The 15,000-nt window shown below is 37.1% G+C and overlaps 2 non-coding genes across 2 annotated transcripts; one reads left to right on the top strand and one right to left on the bottom strand.

The window, feature by feature from the left end:
* Nucleotides 1-10,478: 10,478 nt before the first annotated feature.
* On the top strand, nucleotides 10,479-10,550 carry Trnaw-cca. Its single transcript has one exon. It is a non-coding gene; the product is annotated as a tRNA-Trp (tRNA).
* Nucleotides 10,551-14,026: 3,476 nt separating this feature from the next.
* Nucleotides 14,027-14,098, bottom strand: Trnaw-cca. Its single transcript has one exon. It is a non-coding gene; the product is annotated as a tRNA-Trp (tRNA).
* Between the last annotated feature and the right edge of the window lie 902 nt (nucleotides 14,099-15,000).

The raw sequence follows: 15,000 nt of genomic DNA on the forward strand, positions 1-15,000 counted from the left end.
TACGTCTGAAGTTACACATGATACTATTTTTTTCCTTCTTTTCTCTGTGGAGTTACTATTGGTGGTCCTGTTTCTTCTTCCTCCTGTAATCGTGCATTCATTTTCCTTTTGTATATATTGTACTTCTAATTCTAAATATTACTACCATTCCTTTTTCTACTGCCATCACTTATCTCCCCTACCAAGTACACACAGAAATACCCACATAGCTAGATTGGCGTTCATACAAGCAAGGTGGGATAAACATCCATTTGTGATTCATCTACTAAAGCAGTTTCGTCTGATGAACTGAATCAATGATGATGATCAACCGGATGCCGATGGATAATGCGGAATATACTATTCCCATCCCAAGGATACGAACTCTGAGGTTAAAGTCATGTGGTTTGTGGAAATCGCGTAGTGATGTATTACATATTTATAAATTCCATCCAAGAGTTATATATATATATATAGACCAAAAATTTTACTAATCCCACCGAATGCAATTTTTCAAAGTAAGACATTTAAAATATGGACTTGTATCACCTGTGATTTCATACCTCTGTATTCATCAGCAAGCCTGGACGTATCATAAATAAACGACCCTACCTCGTCTAAGCCGAGCAGCTAACTGATCAACATCAACGAAGCACATGGGTGAGTTTACATATATTACATCCGGTAAATGGCAGACTTTTACGAATTGCATTTCGGGAAAGGAAAAGTTTTTTCGGAATAAAAATTTAGCAATTAAGGACAACTTCTTAATAAGGAAAACTTAACAAGAAATTATCGGGTAGATAGCGTGAAAGACCTCATAAGAGAAAAAATTTCGAAAATAATTCTTTCTTATTGAACATATTAATTTATATATAGAGGGCATTATTATACATACATGCCACACGCTAAGAGGGACAAAATTAGTCATTTCTACCAAAAATTTTACTAATCCCACCGAATGAAAAATTGCATTCGGTGGGATTAGTAAAATTTTTGGTAGAAATGACTAATTTTGTCCCTCTTAGCGTGTGGCATGTATGTATAATAATGCCCTCTCTCTCTCTCTCTCTATATATATATATATTATATATATAAAGACAAAGAGAAGGAGAAAAAACAGTTAATGCCAAACTCCAACGCGTTGAATGGTCGTTGTTTTTAAAGTATAAAATAATATAAAATCAGACTTTTCTCCTTGGTACGAAAATGATGTAAGGCGGGCGAAATAAATGAAGTCTATTTTATTAGTTACTGTGGTCAATACAAAACTTGTTTCACGATTAATGTACAAACTAAATAAAGCAATTTTTATTGTATATATCATATTTTAAGAAAAGAATATAAATAACTATAAAATATATTTACCTTCATTTATCTACTTTTGTTCTTTCTGGTTGCAGGCTGTGATTTGAAGAAAATTCAACCGTGATTTCTAGCATGCTGAGCGACCGCATGGAGGTTCCTTCTCCACTCGGGTCGATGTTTGATCAGTCAACATAACTGTCGGTGAGAATCGGATTAGACACCATGTATATGCATATATACATACATGCATACATATATATATATATATATACATGCATACATACATATATACATACATACATATACACAAGCTTGCATTCACATACACACATATAAGCACAAACGCACATTCAAATATATACACACGCATAATTACATGCTTACATAATCCAATCTAAACCTCCAGTAATTTCATTGTGTTCTTTAAGTCACTTTTTCCAAAATAATACAAGTCTTGCTGACCTGCATTCGGTTTCATATGCTGCATGCCATGCATACATACATACATACATACATACATACATACATACATACATACATACATACATACATACATACATTTATATATATACATGCATGCACACACGCATGTATGCTCCATCTCCCCACGCCAAATCTCAAGGAAACATACATATACAACGTACATACATATATATGCATGCATACATGCACATTGCCATACATACGTACATACATGTATAGATTCATACATACATACATATATATATATATATACATATATATATATATATATATATATATATATATATATATATATATATATATATATATACACATATATATATATATATATATATATATGTACACATACATACACACACAAACACCCCCACACACATACACTCATTATATCTGAATTTGTTTCTTAAGTATTTTAATATGAAACTGTTTGAAGTAACATATGTCGCTGTACTTCAGGATTTAGTGAGGGTCCCGCTGTTATCAAACATATGCTCTTTTATTTCACTTCTAGTTTTATTGTCAACTAATTTGCGATGAATGTTTCGTCACGTTACTGCGACTTTTTCACTACTTTCTAATTCTCCACTATTTTCGACTAGAATTTTGGGATTTGTTGGTCATTTAGAAGTTTTCAAGATATAGGCGCGGGTGTAGCTGTGTGGTAAGAAACTTGCTACTCAGCCACATGGTGTACGGTTCGGTCCCACTGTGTGATACCTTGGCTAAATGTCTTCTACTAAAGCCTCGGGCCGATCAAAACCATGGGAATGGATTTGGTAGTCGGAAACTGAAATAAGCCGTCGTATATATATATATGTGTGTGTGTGTGTGTGTGTGTGTGTGTGTGTGTGTGTGTCTGTGTGTGATGGGAGTGCGTGTGTGTTTTTGTATTTCTGTTTGTTCCCCTTCATCACCGCTTGAAAACCGGTGCAGGTGTGTTTACGTCCTCGTAACTTAACGGTTCGGAAAAAGAGCCCAGTAGAGTAAGTACTGGGGTCGATACATTCGGCTAAAATTTTAGGGCGGTGCCTCAGCATGGCCGCAATCACATAACTGAAACAAAACAAAAGATATACTTGATGAAACCGGGAAATGTTTCAAATCACTTTTTGTCTTTTAAGAAAAGGAAGACATCTTAGATTTGTATCTCTAGATGTTAGTAAGAAACTCTAAGGAGAGTTGAACAGTAGATCTTCAGAGAAGTCCATCTCATGCAAATATTTTAGTCCTTATCTCCTCACACTCAAAGCAGTAGGCCACACCCAGCTCATGACTCCTGGGTACCCCTCTGCTACCACATTCTGTGCTACTGTCTGTATTGCAACCATCTCTCTGGATGATTACGGTATCACAGAGCCAAGGTACTTTGGATGTTATAACAAGTTTAGTCCAAGATGCTAGTTGCCTGTAAAGTAATTTATATCTTCTGAAATGAATTACACTTGCAACTAATTAGATGGATTATTTGTGGAAAGTTGTGAAAATTTTGATGCATATCTGGAAAGTGGTAAAGAAGAAATGTCGTGAAGATCATTAGTGATGAATGTCACAATGTCAAAATAAAATCATGGATCGACAATTCAGCATTGGTCCATGTCATTGAGGATTCTGGACAATTTGGGAGATTAAATGATTTTAAGAGTAACAAACTTCTCTAAGAAAATATCAGGTCATGTTATTTGAAAAGAAGATCGATACCAAAAGCCATCAAACCATAAAATATAATGTAGCTGAGCAAATTAATTATTGTATGTCTTTTACAAAATTTTCCATTTCGAGACAGAACTGAGCCTCTCTTTTCTATTGTTATGCGAAAAGCTGATGGAAACCTCAGATTATGCAGAGTCTATAAACTGGAATTAAACGGCAGGGGTATAGGACAAAATTCACGGCAATAAATATTCTAAGGTTCTAGGGTTTAATGTGAGAGAGATTTAATAAAATATTGATTTCAAATTTGGGTACAAGACCAGCAGTTTTGGAGAGGGGCGAGTACTTTATTTTATCGACCATAATCTGATGAAAGGCAAATTCGACCTCAACTGAATTTGAACTCAAAACGTAAGGACGGGTGAAATACCGCTAAGCATTTTGCTTGGCGTGCTAACGATTCTGCCAGCTCGCTGTCTTAGACTTAATAAATATTAAGTTCAAACGACCTTCCAAACTTGTAGTATTTAGGCGAGAGCTTTGACACAACGGTCGACATGTCCCAGACCAGCTCAAATGATTACGAGTTCGGGTTACATTAGAAGTCACATTCTTTTAAACACCTTTTAAAAGTATCAAATTAGTCACTACTGAAAATCAGCTACAAATGTAAAAATTTAAAAATATATATATCAAGTCATCCCATAAGTTCTGTCCGAACTTTGAATAAAGAAAACAAGTGATCAAATGTTATATTTAATTGGAATTTAATCATTAATGTACTTTCCCTGATTATCTATCACTTCTTTCCATCTATTTACAAGCTTTTTAATCCCATCAATGTAAAGCGCTTTTGATTTCAAAGCGAAGAACTCTGAAATATCAGTTTCCACCTCCTCCTGACTTACGAAAGTTATGTCCCCCAAATGATTCTGTAAACTACGAAGGAGCAAGGTCGGGAGAATAAGGTGGATGAGGAATTTTTTTTCCAGCCAAGCTCTTCGATTTTCAGTGATGCGATCTTCGCAGTGTGGGGTCGCGCATTGTCCTGATGAAACATCACTCCTTTTTGATTCACTAAAGCAGGACTTCTTTTCTTCAAAGCTTGGTTCAAAAGCTCTAATTGCTGACAGTAGACTTGAGCATTGATTGTTGCATTAGGTGGTAACAATTCAAAGTGTTACTCCTTTGCAATCCCACCAGTTAGAGAGAAGAACCTGTTTTTCCATGAAGTTCCCTTCTCGGTTGTGGTTGACCCTTTTCCCTTTTACCAAGCCACTACTGTTTACAACGTTTAACATTTCGATAGAAGATCCATTTTTCGTCATCAGTCACAAGTCTATCCAAAAAGGGTGAAATGAGTTCACGAGAATGGAGGGAAGGGCAGATGTCAACTCTGAATTTGCGGTTGCTTTCGGACAATTCATGAGGCACCCATTTTCCAAGTTTAGGAACCTTTCCAAGTTGATGAAGATGACGATGAACAGTTGTATAGTTTGAACTAAGCTTTATTCCAATTCTTCAACCGATAATGCAGAATTTTCTTCAAGTAATGCCTCAATGAGCTTATCATCAAACTTAAATGGACCTACTGTTCGATCTTCATTTTCAAGCCTGAAATCTCCACTTCTGAATTTTGCAACCCATCTTCTGCAAGTTCTTTCATTCAAACATTCTTTCCCATATACTGAATGTATGTTTCGAGTCGCTTCGGCTGCAGCGTTTCCTTTTTTGTACTCATAAAGCATTATGTGCCTCAAATGCTCTTTGGATATTCCATATTAGAAAGTTTTTTTTAATCAAAGAAATTTTAATTCTATTATTCTGTAAAATAATATTTAATTAGTTTAAATGTACACAAATGCATAAAAATAATTTTTAATTCCATTAGACATTCTAAAATATTATCAAATTTAATTATATTTTTAAAAAGGTAAAATCGGACAGAACTTATGGGATGACCTGATATTCACAACAATTATAACGTGGAAGGCACATACAAACCATTAAAACACCCACACAAAATCTGTTGACTTCATTTACAAATTTATTATTGGGTGTCGAAATTTTTATCGCAGCAATCACGACCTGGCCACTCGTGTGTCAGTGACACGAAACTTTTAATCCCAAATAATAAGTGTTTAAGTGAAGATATCAATCCTTGTGCGTTCTTCAGTGACTAATAAGTGTCTTCCACGCTCTAATTGTCTTATAACTGCTAGGTTACTGAGGCGGAAATACATCAACACAGGTTGTCAAGCGGTGGCGGAGGACAAACACGGGCACAAAGACACACACACACACACGCACACACACACACACACACACACACACACACACACACACACACACACACACACACACACACACACACATACACACACACACACACACAAACACACAAACACAAACACAAACACAAACACACACACACACAAATATCTATGATGGGCTTCTTTCAGTTTCCGTCTACGAAATCTACTCACAAGGCTCTGGTCGGTCCGAGGCTATAGAAGACACTTGCTCAAGGTGTCACGCAGTGGGACTGAACCTGGAACCATGTGGTTCGAAAGTAAACTTCTTACCTCACCGTTACGCCTGTACCTAAATGTTTGAAAATTAGGATATATGTGGTTATCGTCACTGTCTACAATTTTGTTCCAATTGTCTTCAAATTTGGTATATCGATTAAGTTTTGTATACTAATTATGAAAATGAAATTAATCTCCCCCATAAATTCATAATTAAAAAGTTATTAGCCTTTAAATTTTGCCAAATTTGGGTATTTTAGCCAATCAGAAGCGAGTATTTTACACATCACCGTGAAATTCTGTTAGCATGATAAGCAAAGAAGCACCACGAGTTTTGTAGATAATTGCAAAAAACTCTGTTTCCATAGTAACCAAAGAAGCTGCTCATGCGCACAAGGAGTGTAGCCACCACGTGTTCTATAATTGTTTGTTTTCATAACATTAGGAATTCGATTCTAGAACGTTCTTCACTGTTTACTGTAGCCCGTTTAATGTTTTGACATGCCGGTGGCCCCATCTTTTCTCGCTGCTGTGACAGATGATGGAAGAGGCAGCGGACGCGCTGTTTTCTGATTGGCTGAAAATTCTGAAAATTATCAAACTTTAAACACCTGTAACAGTTTCGCAAATTTTTTCTGGAATAAATGAATGACAAATTCGAATTCAGCGTCAAAAATTACATCTATATTATACATTTTATTATTATTTATTTATGCGCCCTTTTCAAGCCTAGCCAGGCTCATGGGCCCGGTTTCCCGGTTTCTGTGGTCCCAGCTGGACGGGACGCCAAACCATCGCAGCGTTACTCAAGAAACAGGAAGAGAGAGTGGGAGAAAGCTGGGGCGAAAGAGTACAACAGGGGTCGCTACAACCCCCTGCCGGAGACTCGTGGAGCTTATAAGTGTTTTCGCTCAATAAACACACACAACGCCCGGTCTGGGAATTGAAACCGCGATCCTCCGACCGCAAGTCCGCTGCTCTAACCACTGAGCCAGTGCGCCTCAACGCATATGATACATTAGAAGATAATTTTCTTAGAGATTTCGACATGCAGTGAGGAAAACCACAAAGATCCAAGAATTATTTCAATTAAGGTTTTCATCATTTTCATTTCTATTTCCTTCGGAAGCGTTTAAGAAGAAGAGTGGAGTGGGTAAATACGTATGTATCTTTAGTTGAGGTAGATTTAGCTGCTATGAACGACTGCTACGCGATGAGTTTTTTGACAAGCTAAAGCGAATTTATTTTGATGGATACTGTAGCTAGTATATTGTGGTATGTATTAATCTGTGTTAAATATAAATACACAATTTAATTTCGATGGCGATTTTAAGACGAGAAATCCAACTGAATTACAAAAAACAAAAACAACAAAAAAACATTGTTTTTCATATCGAACCAGAAGAATTGAAATTTAGATGTGAAGTTTAAGATATAAATTAAACACTTGAGACATATTTAATCACAGGTCTATTTATTAATGGTATAAATTCACCTCGAATCAACGCGACAAAGAAGGTCCCTGCGGTACTGCTCAACAAGTTTCTCTCAAATCACATTCAACCAACAGCATTGTACAGTTTGCTAAGTAGGTATTGTACAAAGAAGTATGGAGTAATCCTTCAGTTTAATGTTGAATTGATTTTATATGTAATATGACATAAAGGCGGCGAGCTGGCAGAAACGTTAGCACGCTGGGCGAAATGCGTAGCCGTATTTCGTCTGCCGTTACGTTCTGAGTTCAAATTCCGCCGAGGTCGACTTTGCCTTTCATCCTTTCGGGGTCGATAAATTAAGTACCAGTTACGCACTGGGGTCGATATAATCGACTTAATCCGTTTGTCTGTCCTTGTTTGTCTTCTCTGTGTTTAGCCCCTTGTGGGTAGTAAAGAAATAGGTATTTCGTCTGTTTTTACGTTCTGAGTTCAAATTCCGCCGATATTGACTTTGCCTTTCATCCTTTCAGGGTCGATAAACTAAGTACCAGTTGCATACTGGGGCCGATCTAATCGACTGGTCCCCTCCTCTCAAATTTCGGGCCTTGTGCCTGTAGTAGAACAGATATGTAATGTGACTTAAAAACGAACACTAATATACGATAAATGTAAGGCGAGCTGGCAGAATCGTTTGCACGCCGGGCAGCGAAATTTTTTTCCCACGAGAATTCCGGACCCCAGTTATGAACTCATTTGCATACAGCCAATAAGAGTTCAACTACCACGAAAATACTCTGATTGAGCTCAGAGGAAAATGTACGTTAAAGCAAAATGCAATTATTCTAAACGGGATAGTGGCGACAAATGTGAAATTTAGTGTATAAAGTGAATGGAGAGCTGCTCACCAATGGTGCCATAAGTGTTACTAATTTGCGTAATTTATAAGAAAATGTAGTTTTCTAATCTTTTGACTGACTTTGCACATTCCTAATTTGAAATGTTGGAGTTGATCTGGAAACATCCTAATCAAATATGGTGTTGAGTCGTATTGCGTCCTCCTTGAATATATCAATGGGTACCTGCAGTATCACTAATCTCAGTCTGAGCATAAGTACCTAATGTTAGCTCCATATAGAGATGGTGCTCAATTGATCCATGAGGATGGTGGTGGGGCATGTAGTGCTTATGTGAGGCCTGCTATGCTGTACTCACAAAGTAGCTTACACAATTCTATGCCTAACCGGCTGTACTATAGTTGTACACTGTATGTGGATTTTCAAGGTGAGCTCTGATTAGCTGTATGCAAATGAGTTCATTACTGGGGTCCTGAACTCTCGTGGGTAAAAATGTTTCGCTGCTGGCAAAATGCTTGGCGGTATTCTTTCCGACTTTACTTTCTGCGTTCATATGACGCCGGGGATCGATTAGAATAAGTACCAGTTGATGACTGGGGTCGATATATAGTAATCCCTCGACTATTGCGGGTGTTACGTTCCAAAACCTCCCACAGAAATAATTAAAATCTAAAATAATATAAATACGTATCGGCCGCAGAAACCCGCAATATACTGAGAAGGCCGCGATATAAATTTACATATATTAGCCAGAAAAATCCGCGATGTACTGAGCGCGCGATAGGTGGACCACGATATGGCGAGGGATTACTGTAATGGACAAACCCCTTACACCGAAATTGTTGGCCTTGTGCCGAAATTTGAAACCAGTATAAAATAAACGAACATACATATCTACATGCATGCATACACACACCCTCTCTCCCTTTCTCTCTCTCTTTTCTCTCTCTCTTTTCTCTCTCTCTCCCTCCCTCCCTCCCTCTCTTTCTCTGTCTTGTGTATAAACTAGGACAGATTCACTCGGATATAATGCCATTTTCTAAAGATGGCTAAGATAATACAGTTCATCCAGATCATATGACTGATATAAACGTATGATTTGCTTTCTTTTTTTTAGGTTAGTGTTTCTCAACCGGTCTCAATAAGACCCTTGGGCAATGGTGGACTGACCAGGTGGCCAGCTTGCCCGATCTCAAGTGGGCACCTGCGACACGAGAATCCATATATGGGGACCCATGTCAGTTTCTAAGGGGCTCATCCCCTCAAGTTTGAGCATTCTTTATTCACTCCTGGAAGAATGCATTAATTATATCAGCCCGGCTGTGTTTGTAGACAGTTGAAAAGAATACTTTTAACGAGCAAACAAAAAAATTTAATGATTGCATTATAGTTGCGGAAGGACCCCTTAGTCTCCAGACAATCAATATTTTTAGACCCAGTCCGTCACTGCCCTTGGGGGTCCATGCAGGATTTTGGTACAATAAGGTGCTTATAGTTCTACAATACGCAAAATGCTTTTACAATTTTTTAATACAATTCCTAATATTTAATTATGAAAACACAATAGGGATTTTTTAAAGGGTAGAATGGTCATGAGGATCCACCTTAGTAAAATAGGGATCAAAGGTATCCATAGACAAAAACTGGTTGGGAAACTCTTGTTTAGACCAAGTTAGTAGTGACTGAGCAGACCTTTAGCCAAAGATGTTTCATACGTGATCATTCAAATGAATTAATACTTGTGTTAAGAATCAACACATTTTTATTTCGTTTGTCTTTATGTTCAGAGTTCAAATTCCATCGAGGTCGACTTTGCCTTTCATCCTTTCGGGGTCGATAAATTAAGTACCAGTTACGTATTGGGGTAGATCTAATCGACTGGACCCCTCCTCAAAAATTTCGGGCCTTGTTCCTAGAGTAGAAAAGAATAAACATTTGTGTTCATACTTAAGATAAGTGATGTGATAGATGTTCAGCTGTTATTTTTAACATGTCGAGCCCATATTTAGAGCATCGTTTGGTTGCTTGGTGTGACTCGGAGAGATTGTTGACACAACGGGTGGCCTGTTGTTAAAGTCCAGCTTAAAGAATTGCAAGATCGAATTACACCGAGCTTGTTATATTACACGTTGCTGTTTTTTAACATTCATTCGATGTTATCAGATTAGTCATGTTATAAATTATTCAAAACATTTCTCTGAGGTAATATGGTAAAATATCGAAGCCTTGTACCAGCTGGCCCTGTGGCGCAACGGTAGCGCGTCTGACTCCAGATCAGAAGGCTGCGTGTTCGAATCACGTCGGGGTCACATAAAATTTTGACTTTTATTACATTTTTTACAACTAAAGAACGAATCTTCATTTATTACAATTAGCTTCATTCCTTATCTAATCCTTCCTGGATTATGTGATTTTTATAACATACTAGCAGAGATAGCCGGCGTTGCCCGAGTTACATACAATTGAAGAATTAGACTTTTCTGTTATATTTTTTCTAATGAACTGGAATATCTATGTTTCGAATTTCATCAAAATTGCAGATCAGGGTTATTTCCCTCTTTACACACACCCAAAAAATTGTAATCGTGCCACATATATCCCATACTACTGATTTTTATGCGCATATTCCAAAATTCCAGTTTTACTGAACCTGTTAAAAAGATTTTGCTCCTGAAAAATGAAGGCCATGGAGCTCTAAAATGTGAGAGTTAAGACCCCTGTTGGGGGTGGGCATCTTAATGTCAACCAGAGAAGTTGAATTGTTGAAAATCTTTTTAACTTGGGTCTTATATCTATTGTTTGAATTTCTTTGAAATAGGAAATATATGTTCACTGGGTTTGTAAAAGAGAGCAAAGTTACAGGAAACCAAAAGACGAATGATCACAATAAGCAGTCAGTTACCCTACCCTAGTCGTTACCACTCCCAATGTAGGATTCCTCACCATCCAGGTGACAGGCACAGCCGTAAGATGCATTACGAATATATAGCAATTGAAAGGGCATGACCCAACTGAAATAAACATTAACAACTGTGTGACGTGAGGGCTAAGGAGAAATGAAAGTTGGAGTTTGCAAATGACCACTATACAGATATGTAACTGGACAGAATAAATTTACAATCTATAAATGTCTTTGAATAACCAGTTACACATCTGGGAAGGCCTTGAAATCAATGTTACCATCTGGGGATTATGTATGACCGAGTGATAATAAAAAGACTGAAAGGTCTGCAATCAAATAACTTTACTCAACATTTTTCAACTGAATCAGTGGAGGCAAAGATGCCTCTCATTTACTTGACAATTTATGCGCACATATGGTTGTGAAGCATGTGTCTAGTGTACCCTTATCAGACGGGTAGTCATGATGGGTGTAATGGGCTTCGTATATTTTACCCCAGTGTCACTTTGATGGTATGCGCTGCTCTCTCACTCAATAATAATAATAATAAATAATAATAATAATAATAATAATAATAATAATAATCAATTGAAGGAATTAATAAATATTTTAATGCATGGCTACGCGCGTTTCCACAAATTGCATGTTTCTTACGATCATAGTCCGTATCCCTAAGACGATTACAGTGCAGTCCATAGTATTCATTGACATCGGGTGGGTTATATTCATGTTTTCATTTCCTCAGGCGATATGGCAGTAACTTTAGGAGCGGCGGACATGCAACAGAAGGTCATTTATCAATTTTGACCGATGAAACGATTGATTGGAATATGTGGTCGGTGCTGTGTTGTTGTTGTTGTTGTTGTTATTATTATTATTATTATTATTATTATTATTATTATTATTATTATTATTATTATTATTATTATTATTCTTAAGGCCGTAAGCTGGCCGAATCGTTAGCACGCCGTGTAAAATGCTTAACGGTATTTCATCCATCTTTACGTTCCGAGTTCAAATTCCGCCGAGGTCTACTTTGTCTTTCATCCTTTCGGGGTCGATTAAATAAGTACCAGTTTCACACTGGGGTCCATGTGATCGACTTAATCTCTTCCCCCATATTTAAGACCTTGTGCCTATAGTAGAAAGGATTATTATTATTATTATTATTATTATTATTATTATTATTATTATTATTATTATTATTATTATTTCCATATTTATTGTATCTATATTATTACAATATTTATCCTACACTATGTCGGTACAGCTCGGTACAGCCCCCAAAATGTCTATTGACAGTTGGTATCTTTAATAAGCTGTAACTGGCATAATAAAATACAACCTTTCATATGCATATTCAAAAACGTTTCCCGTAAACGAATTTAAAGGATATGTACATATATACGACAGGCTTCTTTCAGTTTCTGTCTACCAAATGCACTCAAGGCTTTGGTCGGGACGGGGCAATAGTAGAAAACACTTGCCAAAAGGTATCACGCAGTGGGACTGAACCCGAAACCATATGATTGGGAAGCAAGCCTCTTACCACACAGCCACGTCTACGCCGTATTCAAAGCTTTGTGATTAATTAAACAGTGGTTAATTAATATTATGCGGCAGTCTGATGGATTAAATGTCTTACAGCATTCAGCTGTCACCCTTCTAGATTCTGAGTGCAAGGCGTGCCGAGCTTAATTTTGCTTTCTATTTTACCACATTTAATAATATTACAAACAATCCAATGATAATGGATAACTCTTCCCAGTAAAGTTGCCGACTTCATCTTAGCCTCGTTTTTTACCACATTATCTGGACGTAGTGTCTTGTCTGCGACATCATAATTAATGATACAAATAGAATAATCACCATTTGACGCAGTTTTCTGCATGTCCAGTGTGGTAAAACTTTCGGCCCGTGATCTATGATAATATTCATTTCTACTCCAATCTACTTGACATAAAGTCAAGTAGATTGGAGTAGAAATGAATATTATCATAGATCACGGGCCGAAAGTTTTACCACACTGGACATGCAGAAAACTGCGTCAAATGGTGATTTGAATAAAAAATTATTAGTTTCAAATCTAAATTATTTCGTAGAATATATATCGTTACCCTGTGTTCAAAGTCGAAGCCCGATTAGAAATATGATTAACACCGTCCCCGATTAGTGAAAGCATTGTAACTAAGAGTTTATTTTGTTATCTCATCAATCAAAAAGAAGCAAATGAATCCATATAGTAAAAGATGTGATATATTTCCCCTTCACTTTATCTATACATAACAAGCCAAGCGAAAGTCTGCGTGAGATTTTTTCCATCATTATGCGTCCTAATAGATGTAAACGATACTGAATAGAATTGCAGTTGAAATGTGTCGGTTTTTCCCTCCAGCATTGTCTTCTCACGAACCATATGCATTCATTTGGGCAATATCTATCTCCTTTTACACTCTATGGACTGAATACATTGTGTGGATGAGTTTTCTCACAAAATTCTGCATGTAGATTTTGCTAACACTTCAGTTTTTTTTTTCATTTCTTGTTTAAAAAAATATGACTGACCGCTGTATCCACTTACTTTGGCATTCATCATGAATAGGGTTTCATCTGGTCCACGAGATCTAATATTTGACCCGATGGAGATTTATCTCGAATTTTCGTCAGATCAGAGAACCAGGAGAGACCCTCTAGTTGATCAGAGTCATTTCTATGAGATATATATATAATAAATATCACACGACACAGTATCTAATAGCAATTGATACCCGCTAAAACTTATCTAAAAGGTGTTATATGAGGGTGGGCGGAAAGTTTATAGGCTGACTATGAAGGAATGGTAAACACATTTTATAGAAAAATAAAAATTCCAATAAAAACATATGACCCCGACGTGATTCGAACACGCAGCCTTCTGATCTGGAGTCAGACGCGCTACCGTTGCGCCACAGGGCCAATTGTTGTTCTATGAGCACTATTTTTCATTATCATCTCTACTGAAATCTCAACCACTATGTTTGACTTTAATTATGCTATAGCTGATTTATAGCTCCATTGTTAATCTGTCCACATTGAATCAATGTTTATTGGAACAGTTGCAACCTTTAAGCAATTCAAACGCGCTGTGCTTTAAGCTGAAGTTTAAAAGAACTATTGTTGTTTAAGTGGACATTCTAAGGAAAATCATACGACCCAAGGAGGGGAAAACTGATACGTTAGAAACGGAAACCACCCACGAATCAATTTCGGTGTATCTATATTTGCATTTTACTTCAGAACACATGTATCTGTTGAAATCCCCCTTTTTATTACAATTCAGTAAAATTGTTCTTACCAGACAGGGAATAAAATTTCCAGTCACTATTCAGAGGCGCATAGCTTAGTGGTTAGGGTGTTCGACTCATGATCGTAAGAATGTGGTTTTGATTCCTGGACCGAGTGACGAGTTGTGTCTTTGAGCAAAACACTTCATTTCACTTTGCCCCAGTTCGCTCAGCTGGTAAAACTTAGTAGACCTGCAACGGACAGGCGTCCCGTCCAGGAGGTAATACATGCGCCAGAGAAATCGGGAAGCTGATCCTATGCACCTTATGGAGTAATGTGTACTGACCATTTGGATTTCAGATAAAACTCGATCAAACACGTTGGTGTTGCCTTGGCGGACGTTTGCGCTCTATGAGTGCTCTTATTATTATTATTATTATTATTATTATTATATTATTATTATTGTTATTATTATTATACGTCAAATTATGTCAACGTTGTCTTGGCCTTTCATTCTTTCAGTGTCGATGAAATAAATACGAGCAATGGGGTCAGTGCAATCAACTTTCGCCCTTCCCCAAAATTCCAGGCCT

The sequence above is a fragment of the Octopus sinensis genome, linkage group LG6, assembly GCF_006345805.1.
Source record: "Octopus sinensis linkage group LG6, ASM634580v1, whole genome shotgun sequence".
Lineage (NCBI taxonomy): Eukaryota > Metazoa > Mollusca > Cephalopoda > Octopoda > Octopodidae > Octopus > Octopus sinensis.